This window comes from Rhinoderma darwinii, chromosome 5 (genome assembly GCF_050947455.1).
Source record: "Rhinoderma darwinii isolate aRhiDar2 chromosome 5, aRhiDar2.hap1, whole genome shotgun sequence".
Classification (NCBI taxonomy): domain Eukaryota; kingdom Metazoa; phylum Chordata; class Amphibia; order Anura; family Rhinodermatidae; genus Rhinoderma; species Rhinoderma darwinii.
Window position 1 is genome coordinate 58,611,735 of NC_134691.1, and position 18,627 is coordinate 58,630,361.

The 18,627-nt window shown below is 52.1% G+C and overlaps 19 non-coding genes across 19 annotated transcripts; all 19 read right to left on the reverse strand.

The window, feature by feature from the left end:
* Window positions 1–13: 13 nt before the first annotated feature.
* Window positions 14–133, reverse strand: LOC142654940 (5S ribosomal RNA). The gene has a single exon (XR_012849270.1). It is a non-coding gene; the product is annotated as a 5S ribosomal RNA (ribosomal RNA).
* An 871-nt stretch (window positions 134–1,004) lies between these two features.
* Window positions 1,005–1,123, reverse strand: LOC142655029 (5S ribosomal RNA). Its single transcript, XR_012849355.1, has one exon. It is a non-coding gene; the product is annotated as a 5S ribosomal RNA (ribosomal RNA).
* A 1,191-nt stretch (window positions 1,124–2,314) lies between these two features.
* On the reverse strand, window positions 2,315–2,433 carry LOC142655040 (5S ribosomal RNA). Its single transcript, XR_012849366.1, has one exon. It is a non-coding gene; the product is annotated as a 5S ribosomal RNA (ribosomal RNA).
* Window positions 2,434–3,002: 569 nt separating this feature from the next.
* On the reverse strand, window positions 3,003–3,122 carry LOC142654941 (5S ribosomal RNA). Its single transcript, XR_012849271.1, has one exon. It is a non-coding gene; the product is annotated as a 5S ribosomal RNA (ribosomal RNA).
* An 871-nt stretch (window positions 3,123–3,993) lies between these two features.
* Window positions 3,994–4,112, reverse strand: LOC142654413 (5S ribosomal RNA). Its single transcript, XR_012849033.1, has one exon. It is a non-coding gene; the product is annotated as a 5S ribosomal RNA (ribosomal RNA).
* A 1,165-nt stretch (window positions 4,113–5,277) lies between these two features.
* Window positions 5,278–5,396, reverse strand: LOC142654579 (5S ribosomal RNA). The gene has a single exon (XR_012849076.1). It is a non-coding gene; the product is annotated as a 5S ribosomal RNA (ribosomal RNA).
* A 569-nt stretch (window positions 5,397–5,965) lies between these two features.
* Window positions 5,966–6,085, reverse strand: LOC142654942 (5S ribosomal RNA). The gene has a single exon (XR_012849272.1). It is a non-coding gene; the product is annotated as a 5S ribosomal RNA (ribosomal RNA).
* Window positions 6,086–6,966: 881 nt separating this feature from the next.
* Window positions 6,967–7,085, reverse strand: LOC142655052 (5S ribosomal RNA). Its single transcript, XR_012849377.1, has one exon. It is a non-coding gene; the product is annotated as a 5S ribosomal RNA (ribosomal RNA).
* A 1,178-nt stretch (window positions 7,086–8,263) lies between these two features.
* LOC142655063 (5S ribosomal RNA) lies at window positions 8,264–8,382 on the reverse strand. Its single transcript, XR_012849388.1, has one exon. It is a non-coding gene; the product is annotated as a 5S ribosomal RNA (ribosomal RNA).
* A 569-nt stretch (window positions 8,383–8,951) lies between these two features.
* Window positions 8,952–9,071, reverse strand: LOC142654943 (5S ribosomal RNA). The gene has a single exon (XR_012849273.1). It is a non-coding gene; the product is annotated as a 5S ribosomal RNA (ribosomal RNA).
* An 881-nt stretch (window positions 9,072–9,952) lies between these two features.
* LOC142654863 (5S ribosomal RNA) lies at window positions 9,953–10,071 on the reverse strand. The gene has a single exon (XR_012849197.1). It is a non-coding gene; the product is annotated as a 5S ribosomal RNA (ribosomal RNA).
* A 1,165-nt stretch (window positions 10,072–11,236) lies between these two features.
* On the reverse strand, window positions 11,237–11,355 carry LOC142654591 (5S ribosomal RNA). Its single transcript, XR_012849077.1, has one exon. It is a non-coding gene; the product is annotated as a 5S ribosomal RNA (ribosomal RNA).
* Window positions 11,356–11,924: 569 nt separating this feature from the next.
* LOC142654944 (5S ribosomal RNA) lies at window positions 11,925–12,044 on the reverse strand. The gene has a single exon (XR_012849274.1). It is a non-coding gene; the product is annotated as a 5S ribosomal RNA (ribosomal RNA).
* An 881-nt stretch (window positions 12,045–12,925) lies between these two features.
* Window positions 12,926–13,044, reverse strand: LOC142655075 (5S ribosomal RNA). Its single transcript, XR_012849390.1, has one exon. It is a non-coding gene; the product is annotated as a 5S ribosomal RNA (ribosomal RNA).
* Window positions 13,045–14,209: 1,165 nt separating this feature from the next.
* On the reverse strand, window positions 14,210–14,328 carry LOC142654602 (5S ribosomal RNA). Its single transcript, XR_012849078.1, has one exon. It is a non-coding gene; the product is annotated as a 5S ribosomal RNA (ribosomal RNA).
* Window positions 14,329–14,897: 569 nt separating this feature from the next.
* Window positions 14,898–15,017, reverse strand: LOC142654945 (5S ribosomal RNA). Its single transcript, XR_012849275.1, has one exon. It is a non-coding gene; the product is annotated as a 5S ribosomal RNA (ribosomal RNA).
* An 881-nt stretch (window positions 15,018–15,898) lies between these two features.
* LOC142655086 (5S ribosomal RNA) lies at window positions 15,899–16,017 on the reverse strand. The gene has a single exon (XR_012849391.1). It is a non-coding gene; the product is annotated as a 5S ribosomal RNA (ribosomal RNA).
* Window positions 16,018–17,195: 1,178 nt separating this feature from the next.
* Window positions 17,196–17,314, reverse strand: LOC142655097 (5S ribosomal RNA). The gene has a single exon (XR_012849392.1). It is a non-coding gene; the product is annotated as a 5S ribosomal RNA (ribosomal RNA).
* A 569-nt stretch (window positions 17,315–17,883) lies between these two features.
* Window positions 17,884–18,003, reverse strand: LOC142654946 (5S ribosomal RNA). Its single transcript, XR_012849276.1, has one exon. It is a non-coding gene; the product is annotated as a 5S ribosomal RNA (ribosomal RNA).
* Window positions 18,004–18,627: the final 624 nt, after the last annotated feature.

Here is an 18,627-nt window from a genome sequence, read left to right on the forward strand (position 1 = left end):
AGAAAAAAAATACAGTCTACAGCACCCGGTATTCCCAGGAGGTCTCCCATCCAAGTACTGTCCGAGCCCGACCCCGCTTTGCTTCCGAGATCGGACGAGATCGGGCGTATTCAGGGTGGTGTGGCCGGTAGACGCAGCTGACCTCTTCTCCACCACCCTCATTTGTTCAAAGCCCAGTCAGCCTGGCCCTGGCCGGCACGTGGCCAAATTGGTGCGTGCACCAAAGACTCGCCAGCAGGTAACGCTCACCTGCGGCACAGTGGCAGACGCCATTAGGAGCTCAGGGTGCGCACACATGAGCCCTCCATCCCTTTGACGAGCGTCGGTTGCCATTGCCAGCCGGGCATGGAAAAACGCAGCACGCCTAGAAACTTTCAGTCCATGGATACCGGCATAGCACCACTCCGGCCCAACAGGGGGCGGCTGTTTCCGAAGGACCAATGCGACGACCGCAGGGGGAATACAGCCGACAGGTGTTGTTGACTAATGAAACAGCTGCCACAGCAGTGCTGAGCAGCGGGTGTCTTTTAAAAAGCCTCAGTGCAGGCTTTTCGACAGGCTAACAATGGAATGAGGGTGTGAAAGAGAGAGCAAGCTCGGCCAGGAAGGTGGGATGGAGCCAGGTGTACGGGAAACAATTAGGGAAGGAGGTGAGCTGGTGGTGGTGAATGATTGGAAGCGGCTTTCAGCGCGCTTCCCTTTCCTACGCTGCGTTGTCTGCAAACGTGTGCTGCATTCGTGACGCTGTCAGTCAGCCTGCAGGTTAACACTGAGTGCCCCCAGTCCTGCAAGGGGCGCTGTTACTATTGAAATTCAGCCTCGTATTAAAAGCAGTAATGCTGGTGGTGGCCACCATGCTGATAAGGAGGACAGGGATTTTGCGAGCATTCAAAAGCGCAAAAGAGAAAGCTCAGGAAAAGAAGCAAGTGTGCAGTTGAAAAAGTCAATGGGAAAAAGGCATTGAGGACAGCGACCATTGCTTGTTGCAGTGAGGAAAAGCAAAAAGCCTACAGCACCTGGTATTCCCAGGCGGTCTCCCATCCAAGTACTAACCAGGCCTGACCCTGCTTAGCTTCCGAGATCAGACGAGATCGGGCGCATTCAGGGTGGTGTGGCCGTAGGCAGAGACAGGCCTCTCACTCACGCCTCTCACTCACGCCTCTCACTCACTGCTCTTCTACTTCACAGCACGCCTCTTTCCAGGGCTCAACACTAGCCCCTTTCCATCTTCTTCACTTTTATATCCCTTAAAGTGAAGCTAAACCTGAAAAATAAAATACATTTAAAAAAAACATTCAAAACAAAAAACAAATAGATGTATGACTACACTTGTAAAAAGGTCCCCTAGAAATGAGTCTGCTGCAGAAACAAGCAGTTTGCCTGAAATCTAGCAGACCAAGAGGGAGTCCTTTCCTTCCTCTCAGCCTCCTCCATGTGCGGCTGGAGACCTGCTGCTATGAGCAGTGTGCACCAGCATGGCCTCACTGCTGAGACGTTCTTTTTGGGCCAAGGGGGCGGGGCTTAGTCTCCATTCACTCCAATGGAGTGTGTAAGCTGGCCAATGCTGAAGGACCTGAAACAGGGCAGCTCCAAGGCAACGATTGCACCTGCAATGGGTGACTTTTATATGTTTGCTGTTTTCTTTTACTTTACCTTGGGCTACTGTGGGCGGCTACATACTTGTTTGCAGCGTTTTGTCTTGCAACTGTGGAAAAACATATATATTCTGCCCTTTTGACACAAACGCAGCAAAAAGCCAGAGAAAATGCACCTCGTGAACGTACCCTTGCATTGTGCAAGTTACCCAGCTTTGCCAGGCTCCTGAAAGGCAAATCGGCCCAGTTGTGCCACAATTTGGGGGGATTGATGTGAGTAGAAATGGCTTTTAGCAGATCGCTATTACAGCTTGGCGTGGCACGTTAGCCAGCTGCTTTCCCAGGACTCTGAAGGCAAATGTGCCCAGCTATGCTGCAGTGTGGAGGATTGATCACTGGCAAACTAGGCAGGGCTCTTCACGCCCCAGCTTTCCCAGGCTCAGGACTTGCAAATGGGACTAATTATGCTGCCATATGAGAGGTGGGCATTTATCAGTGCATGACTAGGCAGGTCAGTCATTTTGCATTTTGGGAAAGCTGGGTAGCAACCTCTGGGCCCAAATGTGATGGATGAAATATTGGTTGTATAAAAAGCAAGAATTGAAAAGGGCAAGTGAGAGAAAGCAAATGAAAAGCGGTAAGTGTGCGGCTAAAAAAGTCAATGGGAAAAAGACATTGAGGACAGCGACCATTGCTTGTTGCAGCGAGGAAAAGCAAAAAGCCTACAGCACCTGGTATTCCCAGGCGGTCTCCCATCCAAGTACTAACCAGGCCTGACCCTGCTTAGCTTCCGAGATCAGACGAGATCGGGCGCATTCAGGGTGGTGTGGCCGTAGGCGGAGACAGGCCTCTCATTCACTGCTCTTCTACTTTCCAGTCTGGCTCTTGCCAGTGCTGAACACTGGGCCTATTTCTTCTATCCTTTGGCTTGATTTTTCGCTCGATTAACTGTCAGCAGCGTGGCACACCTAGGCGGCACACCTGGCCAGCCCCATGGCACCCACATGCCAAAGTCTCCTGCCTGTCGTTTTTCAAGGCCAAAGCAGGAAGTCAGCCCCTTTCCTCCTTCCTCACACTCGAGTCACCTAGTGGGCTGCATGCGCTGACCAACTGAAAGGGTCAGTTGCACAAACTTCTCTGCAGAGAGAGAAATTACTTCTGTTGGCCGACCGTCGGCTCAAGCCATCCCCTGGGCATCTGCTGAAAGCCTGGTCTCTTTTAACTCTATCATTTACATGTGTCAGGCTACAGGGGCAGTGAGGCCTTTTAGCTGGGGCACGCAGCTAGATAGCAGGCCGGTGCGGTCGCCTAGTGGTATGGCCGTTGGCAGCCACTGGGCCCAGAGCCGGAGATCCTGGAAGGATGGAAATGACAAAAACAGGAAGATACAGCCGAGAAAAAAAATACAGTCTACAGCACCCGGTATTCCCAGGAGGTCTCCCATCCAAGTACTGTCCGAGCCCGACCCCGCTTTGCTTCCGAGATCGGACGAGATCGGGCGTATTCAGGGTGGTGTGGCCGGTAGACGCAGCTGACCTCTTCTCCACCACCCTCATTTGTTCAAAGCCCAGTCAGCCTGGCCCTGGCCGGCACGTGGCCAAATTGGTGCGTGCACCAAAGACTCGCCAGCAGGTAACGCTCACCTGCGGCACAGTGGCAGACGCCATTAGGAGCTCAGGGTGCGCACACATGAGCCCTCCATCCCTTTGACGAGCGTCGGTTGCCATTGCCAGCCGGGCATGGAAAAACGCAGCACGCCTAGAAACTTTCAGTCCATGGATACCGGCATAGCACCACTCCGGCCCAACAGGGGGCGGCTGTTTCCGAAGGACCAATGCGACGACCGCAGGGGGAATACAGCCGACAGGTGTTGTTGACTAATGAAACAGCTGCCACAGCAGTGCTGAGCAGCGGGTGTCTTTTAAAAAGCCTCAGTGCAGGCTTTTCGACAGGCTAACAATGGAATGAGGGTGTGAAAGAGAGAGCAAGCTCGGCCAGGAAGGTGGGATGGAGCCAGGTGTACGGGAAACAATTAGGGAAGGAGGTGAGCTGGTGGTGGTGAATGATTGGAAGCGGCTTTCAGCGCGCTTCCCTTTCCTACGCTGCGTTGTCTGCAAACGTGTGCTGCATTCGTGACGCTGTCAGTCAGCCTGCAGGTTAACACTGAGTGCCCCCAGTCCTGCAAGGGGCGCTGTTACTATTGAAATTCAGCCTCGTATTAAAAGCAGTAATGCTGGTGGTGGCCACCATGCTGATAAGGAGGACAGGGATTTTGCGAGCATTCAAAAGCGCAAAAGAGAAAGCTCAGGAAAAGAAGCAAGTGTGCAGTTGAAAAAGTCAATGGGAAAAAGGCATTGAGGACAGCGACCATTGCTTGTTGCAGTGAGGAAAAGCAAAAAGCCTACAGCACCTGGTATTCCCAGGCGGTCTCCCATCCAAGTACTAACCAGGCCTGACCCTGCTTAGCTTCCGAGATCAGACGAGATCAGGCGCATTCAGGGTGGTGTGGCCGTAGGCAGAGACAGGCCTCTCACTCACTGCTCTTCTACTTCACAGCACGCCTCTTTCCAGGGCTCAACACTAGCCCCTTTCCATCTTCTTCACTTTTATATCCCTTAAAGTGAAGCTAAACCTGAAAAATAAAATACATTTAAAAAAAACATTCAAAACAAAAAACAAATAGATGTATGACTACACTTGTAAAAAGGTCCCCTAGAAATGAGTCTGCTGCAGAAACAAGCAGTTTGCCTGAAATCTAGCAGACCAAGAGGGAGTCCTTTCCTTCCTCTCAGCCTCCTCCATGTGCGGCTGGAGACCTGCTGCTATGAGCAGTGTGCACCAGCATGGCCTCACTGCTGAGACGTTCTTTTTGGGCCAAGGGGGCGGGGCTTAGTCTCCATTCACTCCAATGGAGTGTGTAAGCTGGCCAATGCTGAAGGACCTGAAACAGGGCAGCTCCAAGGCAACGATTGCACCTGCAATGGGTGACTTTTATATGTTTGCTGTTTTCTTTTACTTTACCTTGGGCTACTGTGGGCGGCTACATACTTGTTTGCAGCGTTTTGTCTTGCAACTGTGGAAAAACATATATATTCTGCCCTTTTGACACAAACGCAGCAAAAAGCCAGAGAAAATGCACCTCGTGAACGTACCCTTGCATTGTGCAAGTTACCCAGCTTTGCCAGGCTCCTGAAAGGCAAATCGGCCCAGTTGTGCCACAATTTGGGGGGATTGATGTGAGTAGAAATGGCTTTTAGCAGATCGCTATTACAGCTTGGCGTGGCACGTTAGCCAGCTGCTTTCCCAGGACTCTGAAGGCAAATGTGCCCAGCTATGCTGCAGTGTGGAGGATTGATCACTGGCAAACTAGGCAGGGCTCTTCACGCCCCAGCTTTCCCAGGCTCAGGACTTGCAAATGGGACTAATTATGCTGCCATATGAGAGGTGGGCATTTATCAGTGCATGACTAGGCAGGTCAGTCATTTTGCATTTTGGGAAAGCTGGGTAGCAACCTCTGGGCCCAAATGTGATGGATGAAATATTGGTTGTATAAAAAGCAAGAATTGAAAAGGGCAAGTGAGAGAAAGCAAATGAAAAGCGGTAAGTGTGCGGCTAAAAAAGTCAATGGGAAAAAGACATTGAGGACAGCGACCATTGCTTGTTGCAGCGAGGAAAAGCAAAAAGCCTACAGCACCTGGTATTCCCAGGCGGTCTCCCATCCAAGTACTAACCAGGCCTGACCCTGCTTAGCTTCCAAGATCAGACGAGATCGGGCGCATTCAGGGTGGTGTGGCCGTAGGCGGAGACAGGCCTCTCATTCACTGCTCTTCTACTTTCCAGTCTGGCTCTTGCCAGTGCTGAACACTGGGCCTATTTCTTCTATCCTTTGGCTTGATTTTTCGCTCGATTAACTGTCAGCAGCGTGGCACACCTAGGCGGCACACCTGGCCAGCCCCATGGCACCCACATGCCAAAGTCTCCTGCCTGTCGTTTTTCAAGGCCAAAGCAGGAAGTCAGCCCCTTTCCTCCTTCCTCACACTCGAGTCACCTAGTGGGCTGCATGCGCTGACCAACTGAAAGGGTCAGTTGCACAAACTTCTCTGCAGAGAGAGAAATTACTTCTGTTGGCCGACCGTCGGCTCAAGCCATCCCCTGGGCATCTGCTGAAAGCCTGGTCTCTTTTAACTCTATCATTTACATGTGTCAGGCTACAGGGGCAGTGAGGCCTTTTAGCTGGGGCACGCAGCTAGATAGTAGGCCGGTGCGGTCGCCTAGTGGTATGGCCGTTGGCAGCCACTGGGCCCAGAGCCGGAGATCCTGGAAGGATGGAAATGACAAAAACAGGAAGATACAGCCGAGAAAAAAAATACAGTCTACAGCACCCGGTATTCCCAGGAGGTCTCCCATCCAAGTACTGTCCGAGCCCGACCCCGCTTTGCTTCCGAGATCGGACGAGATCGGGCGTATTCAGGGTGGTGTGGCCGGTAGACGCAGCTGACCTCTTCTCCACCACCCTCATTTGTTCAAAGCCCAGTCAGCCTGGCCCTGGCCGGCACGTGGCCAAATTGGTGCGTGCACCAAAGACTCGCCAGCAGGTAACGCTCACCTGCGGCACAGTGGCAGACGCCATTAGGAGCTCAGGGTGCGCACACATGAGCCCTCCATCCCTTTGACGAGCGTCGGTTGCCATTGCCAGCCGGGCATGGAAAAACGCAGCACGCCTAGAAACTTTCAGTCCATGGATACCGGCATAGCACCACTCCGGCCCAACAGGGGGTGGCTGTTTCCGAAGGACCAATGCGACGACCGCAAGGGCTGGCAGAGGGAATACAGCCGACAGGTGTTGTTGACTAATGAAACAGCTGCCACAGCAGTGATGAGCAGCGGGTGTCTTTTAAAAAGCCTCAGTGCAGGCTTTTCGACAGGCTAACAATGGAATGAGGGTGTGAAAGAGAGAGCAAGCTCGGCCAGGAAGGTGGGATGGAGCCAGGTGTACGGGACACAATTAGGGAAGGAGGTGAGCTGGTGGTGGTGAGTGATTGGAAGCGGCTTTCAGCGCGCTTCCCTTTCCTACGCTGCGTTGTCTGCAAACGTGTGCTGCTTTCGTGACGATGTCAGTCAGCCTGCAGGTTAACACTGAGTGCCCCCAGTCCTGCAAGGGGCGCTGTTACTATTGAAATTCAGCCTTGTATTAAAAGCAGTAATGCTGGTGGTGGCCACCATGCTGATAAGGAGGACAGGGATTTTGCGAGCATTCAAAAGCGCAAAAGAGAAAGCTCAGGAAAAGAAGCAAGTGTGCAGTTGAAAAAGTCAATGGGAAAAAGGCATTGAGGACAGCGACCATTGCTTGTTGCAGTGAGGAAAAGCAAAAAGCCTACAGCACCTGGTATTCCCAGGCGGTCTCCCATCCAAGTACTAACCAGGCCTGACCCTGCTTAGCTTCCGAGATCAGACGAGATCGGGCGCATTCAGGGTGGTGTGGCCGTAGGCAGAGACAGGCCTCTCACTCACTGCTCTTCTACTTCACAGCACGCCTCTTTCCAGGGCTCAACACTAGCCCCTTTCCATTTTCTTCACTTTTATATCCCTTAAAGTGAAGCTAAACCTGAAAAATAAAATACATTTTAAAAAAACATTCAAAACAAAAAACAAATAGATGTATGACTACACTTGTAAAAAGGTCCCCTAGAAATGAGTCTGCTGCAGAAACAAGCAGTTTGCCTGAAATCTAGCAGACCAAGAGGGAGTCCTTTCCTTCCTCTCAGCCTCCTCCATGTGCGGCTGGAGACCTGCTGCTATGAGCAGTGTGCACCAGCATGGCCTCACTGCTGAGACGTTCTTTTTGGGCCAAGGGGGCGGGGCTTAGTCTCCATTCACTCCAATGGAGTGTGTAAGCTGGCCAATGCTGAAGGACCTGAAACAGGGCAGCTCCAAGGCAACGATTGCACCTGCAATTGGTGACTTTTATATGTTTGCTGTTTTCTTTTACTTTACCTTGGGCTACTGTGGGCGGCTACTGTGGGCGGCTACATACTTGTTTGCAGCGTTTTGTCTTGCAACTGTGGAAAAACATATATATTCTGCCCTTTTGACACAAACGCAGCAAAAAGCCAGAGAAAATGCACCTCGTGAACGTACCCTTGCATTGTGCAAGTTACCCAGCTTTGCCAGGCTCCTGAAAGGCAAATCGGCCCAGTTGTGCCACAATTTGGGGGGATTGATGTGAGTAGAAATGGCTTTTAGCAGATCGCTATTACAGCTTGGCGTGGCACGTTAGCCAGCTGCTTTCCCAGGACTCTGAAGGCAAATGTGCCCAGCTATGCTGCAGTGTGGAGGATTGATCACTGGCAAACTAGGCAGGGCTCTTCACGCCCCAGCTTTCCCAGGCTCAGGACTTGCAAATGGGACTAATTATGCTGCCATATGAGAGGTGGGCATTTATCAGTGCATGACTAGGCAGGTCAGTCATTTTGCATTTTGGGAAAGCTGGGTAGCAACCTCTGGGCCCAAATGTGATGGATGAAATATTGGTTGTATAAAAAGCAAGAATTGAAAAGGGCAAGTGAGAGAAAGCAAATGAAAAGCGGTAAGTGTGCGGCTAAAAAAGTCAATGGGAAAAAGACATTGAGGACAGCGACCATTGCTTGTTGCAGCGAGGAAAAGCAAAAAGCCTACAGCACCTGGTATTCCCAGGCGGTCTCCCATCCAAGTACTAACCAGGCCTGACCCTGCTTAGCTTCCGAGATCAGACGAGATCGGGCGCATTCAGGGTGGTGTGGCCGTAGGCGGAGACAGGTCTCTCATTCACTGCTCTTCTACTTTCCAGTCTGGCTCTTGCCAGTGCTGAACACTGGGCCTATTTCTTCTATCCTTTGGCTTGATTTTTCGCTCGATTAACTGTCAGCAGCGTGGCACACCTAGGCGGCACACCTGGCCAGCCCCATGGCACCCACATGCCAAAGTCTCCTGCCTGTCGTTTTTCAAGGCCAAAGCAGGAAGTCAGCCCCTTTCCTCCTTCCTCACACTCGAGTCACCTAGTGGGCTGCATGCGCTGACCAACTGAAAGGGTCAGTTGCACAAACTTCTCTGCAGAGAGAGAAATTACTTCTGTTGGCCGACCGTCGGCTCAAGCCATCCCCTGGGCATCTGCTGAAAGCCTGGTCTCTTTTAACTCTATCATTTACATGTGTCAGGCTACAGGGGCAGTGAGGCCTTTTAGCTGGGGCACGCAGCTAGATAGTAGGCCGGTGCGGTCGCCTAGTGGTATGGCCGTTGGCAGCCACTGGGCCCAGAGCCGGAGATCCTGGAAGGATGGAAATGACAAAAACAGGAAGATACAGCCGAGAAAAAAAATACAGTCTACAGCACCCGGTATTCCCAGGAGGTCTCCCATCCAAGTACTGTCCGAGCCCGACCCCGCTTTGCTTCCGAGATCGGACGAGATCGGGCGTATTCAGGGTGGTGTGGCCGGTAGACGCAGCTGACCTCTTCTCCACCACCCTCATTTGTTCAAAGCCCAGTCAGCCTGGCCCTGGCCGGCACGTGGCCAAATTGGTGCGTGCACCAAAGACTCGCCAGCAGGTAACGCTCACCTGCGGCACAGTGGCAGACGCCATTAGGAGCTCAGGGTGCGCACACATGAGCCCTCCATCCCTTTGACGAGCGTCGGTTGCCATTGCCAGCCGGGCATGGAAAAACGCAGCACGCCTAGAAACTTTCAGTCCATGGATACCGGCATAGCACCACTCCGGCCCAACAGGGGGCGGCTGTTTCCGAAGGACCAATGCGACGACCGCAAGGGCTGGCAGAGGGAATACAGCCGACAGGTGTTGTTGACTAATGAAACAGCTGCCACAGCAGTGATGAGCAGCGGGTGTCTTTTAAAAAGCCTCAGTGCAGGCTTTTCGACAGGCTAACAATGGAATGAGGGTGTGAAAGAGAGAGCAAGCTCGGCCAGGAAGGTGGGATGGAGCCAGGTGTACGGGAAACAATTAGGGAAGGAGGTGAGCTGGTGGTGGTGAATGATTGGAAGCGGCTTTCAGCGCGCTTCCCTTTCCTACGCTGCGTTGTCTGCAAACGTGTGCTGCATTCGTGACGCTGTCAGTCAGCCTGCAGGTTAACACTGAGTGCCCCCAGTCCTGCAAGGGGCGCTGTTACTATTGAAATTCAGCCTCGTATTAAAAGCAGTAATGCTGGTGGTGGCCACCATGCTGATAAGGAGGACAGGGATTTTGCGAGCATTCAAAAGCGCAAAAGAGAAAGCTCAGGAAAAGAAGCAAGTGTGCAGTTGAAAAAGTCAATGGGAAAAAGGCATTGAGGACAGCGACCATTGCTTGTTGCAGTGAGGAAAAGCAAAAAGCCTACAGCACCTGGTATTCCCAGGCGGTCTCCCATCCAAGTACTAACCAGGCCTGACGCTGCTTAGCTTCCGAGATCAGACGAGATCGGGCGCATTCAGGGTGGTGTGGCCGTAGGCAGAGAAAGGCCTCTCACTCACTGCTCTTCTACTTCACAGCACGCCTCTTTCCAGGGCTCAACACTAGCCCCTTTCCATTTTCTTCACTTTTATATCTCTTAAAGTGAAGCTAAACCTGAAAAATAAAATACATTTAAAAAAAACATTCAAAACAAAAAACAAATAGATGTATGACTACACTTGTAAAAAGGTCCCCTAGAAATGAGTCTGCTGCAGAAACAAGCAGTTTGCCTGACATCTAGCAGACCAAGAGGGAGTCCTTTCCTTCCTCTCAGCCTCCTCCATGTGCGGCTGGAGACCTGCTGCTATGAGCAGTGTGCACCAGCATGGCCTCACTGCTGAGACGTTCTTTTTGGGCCAAGGGGGCGGGGCTTAGTCTCCATTCACTCCAATGGAGTGTGTAAGCTGGCCAATGCTGAAGGACCTGAAACAGGGCAGCTCCAAGGCAACGATTGCACCTGCAATGGGTGACTTTTATATGTTTGCTGTTTTCTTTTACTTTACCTTGGGCTACTGTGGGCGGCTACATACTTGTTTGCAGCGTTTTGTCTTGCAACTGTGGAAAAACATATATATTCTGCCCTTTTGACACAAACGCAGCAAAAAGCCAGAGAAAATGCACCTCGTGAACGTACCCTTGCATTGTGCAAGTTACCCAGCTTTGCCAGGCTCCTGAAAGGCAAATCGGCCCAGTTGTGCCACAATTTGGGGGGATTGATGTGAGTAGAAATGGCTTTTAGCAGATCGCTATTACAGCTTGGCGTGGCACGTTAGCCAGCTGCTTTCCCAGGACTCTGAAGGCAAATGTGCCCAGCTATGCTGCAGTGTGGAGGATTGATCACTGGCAAACTAGGCAGGGCTCTTCACGCCCCAGCTTTCCCAGGCTCAGGACTTGCAAATGGGACTAATTATGCTGCCATATGAGAGGTGGGCATTTATCAGTGCATGACTAGGCAGGTCAGTCATTTTGCATTTTGGGAAAGCTGGGTAGCAACCTCTGGGCCCAAATGTGATGGATGAAATATTGGTTGTATAAAAAGCAAGAATTGAAAAGGGCAAGTGAGAGAAAGCAAATGAAAAGCGGTAAGTGTGCGGCTAAAAAAGTCAATGGGAAAAAGACATTGAGGACAGCGACCATTGCTTGTTGCAGCGAGGAAAAGCAAAAAGCCTACAGCACCTGGTATTCCCAGGCGGTCTCCCATCCAAGTACTAACCAGGCCTGACCCTGCTTAGCTTCCAAGATCAGACGAGATCGGGCGCATTCAGGGTGGTGTGGCCGTAGGCGGAGACAGGCCTCTCATTCACTCCTCTTCTACTTTCCAGTCTGGCTCTTGCCAGTGCTGAACACTGGGCCTATTTCTTCTATCCTTTGGCTTGATTTTTCGCTCGATTAACTGTCAGCAGCGTGGCACACCTAGGCGGCACACCTGGCCAGCCCCATGGCACCCACATGCCAAAGTCTCCTGCCTGTCGTTTTTCAAGGCCAAAGCAGGAAGTCAGCCCCTTTCCTCCTTCCTCACACTCGAGTCACCTAGTGGGCTGCATGCGCTGACCAACTGAAAGGGTCAGTTGCACAAACTTCTCTGCAGAGAGAGAAATTACTTCTGTTGGCCGACCGTCGGCTCAAGCCATCCCCTGGGCATCTGCTGAAAGCCTGGTCTCTTTTAACTCTATCATTTACATGTGTCAGGCTACAGGGGCAGTGAGGCCTTTTAGCTGGGGCACGCAGCTAGATAGTAGGCCGGTGCGGTCGCCTAGTGGTATGGCCGTTGGCAGCCACTGGGCCCAGAGCCGGAGATCCTGGAAGGATGGAAATGACAAAAACAGGAAGATACAGCCGAGAAAAAAAATACAGTCTACAGCACCCGGTATTCCCAGGAGGTCTCCCATCCAAGTACTGTCCGAGCCCGACCCCGCTTTGCTTCCGAGATCGGACGAGATCGGGCGTATTCAGGGTGGTGTGGCCGGTAGACGCAGCTGACCTCTTCTCCACCACCCTCATTTGTTCAAAGCCCAGTCAGCCTGGCCCTGGCCGGCACGTGGCCAAATTGGTGCGTGCACCAAAGACTCGCCAGCAGGTAACGCTCACCTGCGGCACAGTGGCAGACGCCATTAGGAGCTCAGGGTGCGCACACATGAGCCCTCCATCCCTTTGACGAGCGTCGGTTGCCATTGCCAGCCGGGCATGGAAAAACGCAGCACGCCTAGAAACTTTCAGTCCATGGATACCGGCATAGCACCACTCCGGCCCAACAGGGGGCGGCTGTTTCCGAAGGACCAATGCGACGACCGCAAGGGCTGGCAGAGGGAATACAGCCGACAGGTGTTGTTGACTAATGAAACAGCTGCCACAGCAGTGATGAGCAGCGGGTGTCTTTTAAAAAGCCTCAGTGCAGGCTTTTCGACAGGCTAACAATGGAATGAGGGTGTGAAAGAGAGAGCAAGCTCGGCCAGGAAGGTGGGATGGAGCCAGGTGTACGGGAAACAATTAGGGAAGGAGGTGAGCTGGTGGTGGTGAATGATTGGAAGCGGCTTTCAGCGCGCTTCCCTTTCCTACGCTGCGTTGTCTGCAAACGTGTGCTGCATTCGTGACGCTGTCAGTCAGCCTGCAGGTTAACACTGAGTGCCCCCAGTCCTGCAAGGGGCGCTGTTACTATTGAAATTCAGCCTCGTATTAAAAGCAGTAATGCTGGTGGTGGCCACCATGCTGATAAGGAGGACAGGGATTTTGCGAGCATTCAAAAGCGCAAAAGAGAAAGCTCAGGAAAAGAAGCAAGTGTGCAGTTGAAAAAGTCAATGGGAAAAAGGCATTGAGGACAGCGACCATTGCTTGTTGCAGTGAGGAAAAGCAAAAAGCCTACAGCACCTGGTATTCCCAGGCGGTCTCCCATCCAAGTACTAACCAGGCCTGACCCTGCTTAGCTTCCGAGATCAGACGAGATCGGGCGCATTCAGGGTGGTGTGGCCGTAGGCAGAGACAGGCCTCTCACTCACTGCTCTTCTACTTCACAGCACGCCTCTTTCCAGGGCTCAACACTAGCCCCTTTCCATCTTCTTCACTTTTATATCCCTTAAAGTGAAGCTAAACCTGAAAAATAAAATACATTTAAAAAAAACATTCAAAACAAAAAACAAATAGATGTATGACTACACTTGTAAAAAGGTCCCCTAGAAATGAGTCTGCTGCAGAAACAAGCAGTTTGCCTGACATCTAGCAGACCAAGAGGGAGTCCTTTCCTTCCTCTCAGCCTCCTCCATGTGCGGCTGGAGACCTGCTGCTATGAGCAGTGTGCACCAGCATGGCCTCACTGCTGAGACGTTCTTTTTGGGCCAAGGGGGCGGGGCTTAGTCTCCATTCACTCCAATGGAGTGTGTAAGCTGGCCAATGCTGAAGGACCTGAAACAGGGCAGCTCCAAGGCAACGATTGCACCTGCAATGGGTGACTTTTATATGTTTGCTGTTTTCTTTTACTTTACCTTGGGCTACTGTGGGCGGCTACATACTTGTTTGCAGCGTTTTGTCTTGCAACTGTGGAAAAACATATATATTCTGCCCTTTTGACACAAACGCAGCAAAAAGCCAGAGAAAATGCACCTCGTGAACGTACCCTTGCATTGTGCAAGTTACCCAGCTTTGCCAGGCTCCTGAAAGGCAAATCGGCCCAGTTGTGCCACAATTTGGGGGGATTGATGTGAGTAGAAATGGCTTTTAGCAGATCGCTATTACAGCTTGGCGTGGCACGTTAGCCAGCTGCTTTCCCAGGACTCTGAAGGCAAATGTGCCCAGCTATGCTGCAGTGTGGAGGATTGATCACTGGCAAACTAGGCAGGGCTCTTCACGCCCCAGCTTTCCCAGGCTCAGGACTTGCAAATGGGACTAATTATGCTGCCATATGAGAGGTGGGCATTTATCAGTGCATGACTAGGCAGGTCAGTCATTTTGCATTTTGGGAAAGCTGGGTAGCAACCTCTGGGCCCAAATGTGATGGATGAAATATTGGTTGTATAAAAAGCAAGAATTGAAAAGGGCAAGTGAGAGAAAGCAAATGAAAAGCGGTAAGTGTGCGGCTAAAAAAGTCAATGGGAAAAAGACATTGAGGACAGCGACCATTGCTTGTTGCAGCGAGGAAAAGCAAAAAGCCTACAGCACCTGGTATTCCCAGGCGGTCTCCCATCCAAGTACTAACCAGGCCTGACCCTGCTTAGCTTCCAAGATCAGACGAGATCGGGCGCATTCAGGGTGGTGTGGCCGTAGGCGGAGACAGGCCTCTCATTCACTGCTCTTCTACTTTCCAGTCTGGCTCTTGCCAGTGCTGAACACTGGGCCTATTTCTTCTATCCTTTGGCTTGATTTTTCGCTCGATTAACTGTCAGCAGCGTGGCACACCTAGGCGGCACACCTGGCCAGCCCCATGGCACCCACATGCCAAAGTCTCCTGCCTGTCGTTTTTCAAGGCCAAAGCAGGAAGTCAGCCCCTTTCCTCCTTCCTCACACTCGAGTCACCTAGTGGGCTGCATGCGCTGACCAACTGAAAGGGTCAGTTGCACAAACTTCTCTGCAGAGAGAGAAATTACTTCTGTTGGCCGACCGTCGGCTCAAGCCATCCCCTGGGCATCTGCTGAAAGCCTGGTCTCTTTTAACTCTATCATTTACATGTGTCAGGCTACAGGGGCAGTGAGGCCTTTTAGCTGGGGCACGCAGCTAGATAGTAGGCCGGTGCGGTCGCCTAGTGGTATGGCCGTTGGCAGCCACTGGGCCCAGAGCCGGAGATCCTGGAAGGATGGAAATGACAAAAACAGGAAGATACAGCCGAGAAAAAAAATACAGTCTACAGCACCCGGTATTCCCAGGAGGTCTCCCATCCAAGTACTGTCCGAGCCCGACCCCGCTTTGCTTCCGAGATCGGACGAGATCGGGCGTATTCAGGGTGGTGTGGCCGGTAGACGCAGCTGACCTCTTCTCCACCACCCTCATTTGTTCAAAGCCCAGTCAGCCTGGCCCTGGCCGGCACGTGGCCAAATTGGTGCGTGCACCAAAGACTCGCCAGCAGGTAACGCTCACCTGCGGCACAGTGGCAGACGCCATTAGGAGCTCAGGGTGCGCACACATGAGCCCTCCATCCCTTTGACGAGCGTCGGTTGCCATTGCCAGCCGGGCATGGAAAAACGCAGCACGCCTAGAAACTTTCAGTCCATGGATACCGGCATAGCACCACTCCGGCCCAACAGGGGGTGGCTGTTTCCGAAGGACCAATGCGACGACCGCAAGGGCTGGCAGAGGGAATACAGCCGACAGGTGTTGTTGACTAATGAAACAGCTGCCACAGCAGTGATGAGCAGCGGGTGTCTTTTAAAAAGCCTCAGTGCAGGCTTTTCGACAGGCTAACAATGGAATGAGGGTGTGAAAGAGAGAGCAAGCTCGGCCAGGAAGGTGGGATGGAGCCAGGTGTACGGGACACAATTAGGGAAGGAGGTGAGCTGGTGGTGGTGAGTGATTGGAAGCGGCTTTCAGCGCGCTTCCCTTTCCTACGCTGCGTTGTCTGCAAACGTGTGCTGCTTTCGTGACGATGTCAGTCAGCCTGCAGGTTAACACTGAGTGCCCCCAGTCCTGCAAGGGGCGCTGTTACTATTGAAATTCAGCCTTGTATTAAAAGCAGTAATGCTGGTGGTGGCCACCATGCTGATAAGGAGGACAGGGATTTTGCGAGCATTCAAAAGCGCAAAAGAGAAAGCTCAGGAAAAGAAGCAAGTGTGCAGTTGAAAAAGTCAATGGGAAAAAGGCATTGAGGACAGCGACCATTGCTTGTTGCAGTGAGGAAAAGCAAAAAGCCTACAGCACCTGGTATTCCCAGGCGGTCTCCCATCCAAGTACTAACCAGGCCTGACCCTGCTTAGCTTCCGAGATCAGACGAGATCGGGCGCATTCAGGGTGGTGTGGCCGTAGGCAGAGACAGGCCTCTCACTCACTGCTCTTCTACTTCACAGCACGCCTCTTTCCAGGGCTCAACACTAGCCCCTTTCCATTTTCTTCACTTTTATATCCCTTAAAGTGAAGCTAAACCTGAAAAATAAAATACATTTTAAAAAAACATTCAAAACAAAAAACAAATAGATGTATGACTACACTTGTAAAAAGGTCCCCTAGAAATGAGTCTGCTGCAGAAACAAGCAGTTTGCCTGAAATCTAGCAGACCAAGAGGGAGTCCTTTCCTTCCTCTCAGCCTCCTCCATGTGCGGCTGGAGACCTGCTGCTATGAGCAGTGTGCACCAGCATGGCCTCACTGCTGAGACGTTCTTTTTGGGCCAAGGGGGCGGGGCTTAGTCTCCATTCACTCCAATGGAGTGTGTAAGCTGGCCAATGCTGAAGGACCTGAAACAGGGCAGCTCCAAGGCAACGATTGCACCTGCAATTGGTGACTTTTATATGTTTGCTGTTTTCTTTTACTTTACCTTGGGCTACTGTGGGCGGCTACTGTGGGCGGCTACATACTTGTTTGCAGCGTTTTGTCTTGCAACTGTGGAAAAACATATATATTCTGCCCTTTTGACACAAACGCAGCAAAAAGCCAGAGAAAATGCACCTCGTGAACGTACCCTTGCATTGTGCAAGTTACCCAGCTTTGCCAGGCTCCTGAAAGGCAAATCGGCCCAGTTGTGCCACAATTTGGGGGGATTGATGTGAGTAGAAATGGCTTTTAGCAGATCGCTATTACAGCTTGGCGTGGCACGTTAGCCAGCTGCTTTCCCAGGACTCTGAAGGCAAATGTGCCCAGCTATGCTGCAGTGTGGAGGATTGATCACTGGCAAACTAGGCAGGGCTCTTCACGCCCCAGCTTTCCCAGGCTCAGGACTTGCAAATGGGACTAATTATGCTGCCATATGAGAGGTGGGCATTTATCAGTGCATGACTAGGCAGGTCAGTCATTTTGCATTTTGGGAAAGCTGGGTAGCAACCTCTGGGCCCAAATGTGATGGATGAAATATTGGTTGTATAAAAAGCAAGAATTGAAAAGGGCAAGTGAGAGAAAGCAAATGAAAAGCGGTAAGTGTGCGGCTAAAAAAGTCAATGGGAAAAAGACATTGAGGACAGCGACCATTGCTTGTTGCAGCGAGGAAAAGCAAAAAGCCTACAGCACCTGGTATTCCCAGGCGGTCTCCCATCCAAGTACTAACCAGGCCTGACCCTGCTTAGCTTCCGAGATCAGACGAGATCGGGCGCATTCAGGGTGGTGTGGCCGTAGGCGGAGACAGGTCTCTCATTCACTGCTCTTCTACTTTCCAGTCTGGCTCTTGCCAGTGCTGAACACTGGGCCTATTTCTTCTATCCTTTGGCTTGATTTTTCGCTCGATTAACTGTCAGCAGCGTGGCACACCTAGGCGGCACACCTGGCCAGCCCCATGGCACCCACATGCCAAAGTCTCCTGCCTGTCGTTTTTCAAGGCCAAAGCAGGAAGTCAGCCCCTTTCCTCCTTCCTCACACTCGAGTCACCTAGTGGGCTGCATGCGCTGACCAACTGAAAGGGTCAGTTGCACAAACTTCTCTGCAGAGAGAGAAATTACTTCTGTTGGCCGACCGTCGGCTCAAGCCATCCCCTGGGCATCTGCTGAAAGCCTGGTCTCTTTTAACTCTATCATTTACATGTGTCAGGCTACAGGGGCAGTGAGGCCTTTTAGCTGGGGCACGCAGCTAGATAGTAGGCCGGTGCGGTCGCCTAGTGGTATGGCCGTTGGCAGCCACTGGGCCCAGAGCCGGAGATCCTGGAAGGATGGAAATGACAAAAACAGGAAGATACAGCCGAGAAAAAAAATACAGTCTACAGCACCCGGTATTCCCAGGAGGTCTCCCATCCAAGTACTGTCCGAGCCCGACCCCGCTTTGCTTCCGAGATCGGACGAGATCGGGCGTATTCAGGGTGGTGTGGCCGGTAGACGCAGCTGACCTCTTCTCCACCACCCTCATTTGTTCAAAGCCCAGTCAGCCTGGCCCTGGCCGGCACGTGGCCAAATTGGTGCGTGCACCAAAGACTCGCCAGCAGGTAACGCTCACCTGCGGCACAGTGGCAGACGCCATTAGGAGCTCAGGGTGCGCACACATGAGCCCTCCATCCCTTTGACGAGCGTCGGTTGCCATTGCCAGCCGGGCATGGAAAAACGCAGCACGCCTAGAAACTTTCAGTCCATGGATACCGGCATAGCACCACTCCGGCCCAACAGGGGGCGGCTGTTTCCGAAGGACCAATGCGACGACCGCAAGGGCTGGCAGAGGGAATACAGCCGACAGGTGTTGTTGACTAATGAAACAGCTGCCACAGCAGTGATGAGCAGCGGGTGTCTTTTAAAAAGCCTCAGTGCAGGCTTTTCGACAGGCTAACAATGGAATGAGGGTGTGAAAGAGAGAGCAAGCTCGGCCAGGAAGGTGGGATGGAGCCAGGTGTACGGGAAACAATTAGGGAAGGAGGTGAGCTGGTGGTGGTGAATGATTGGAAGCGGCTTTCAGCGCGCTTCCCTTTCCTACGCTGCGTTGTCTGCAAACGTGTGCTGCATTCGTGACGCTG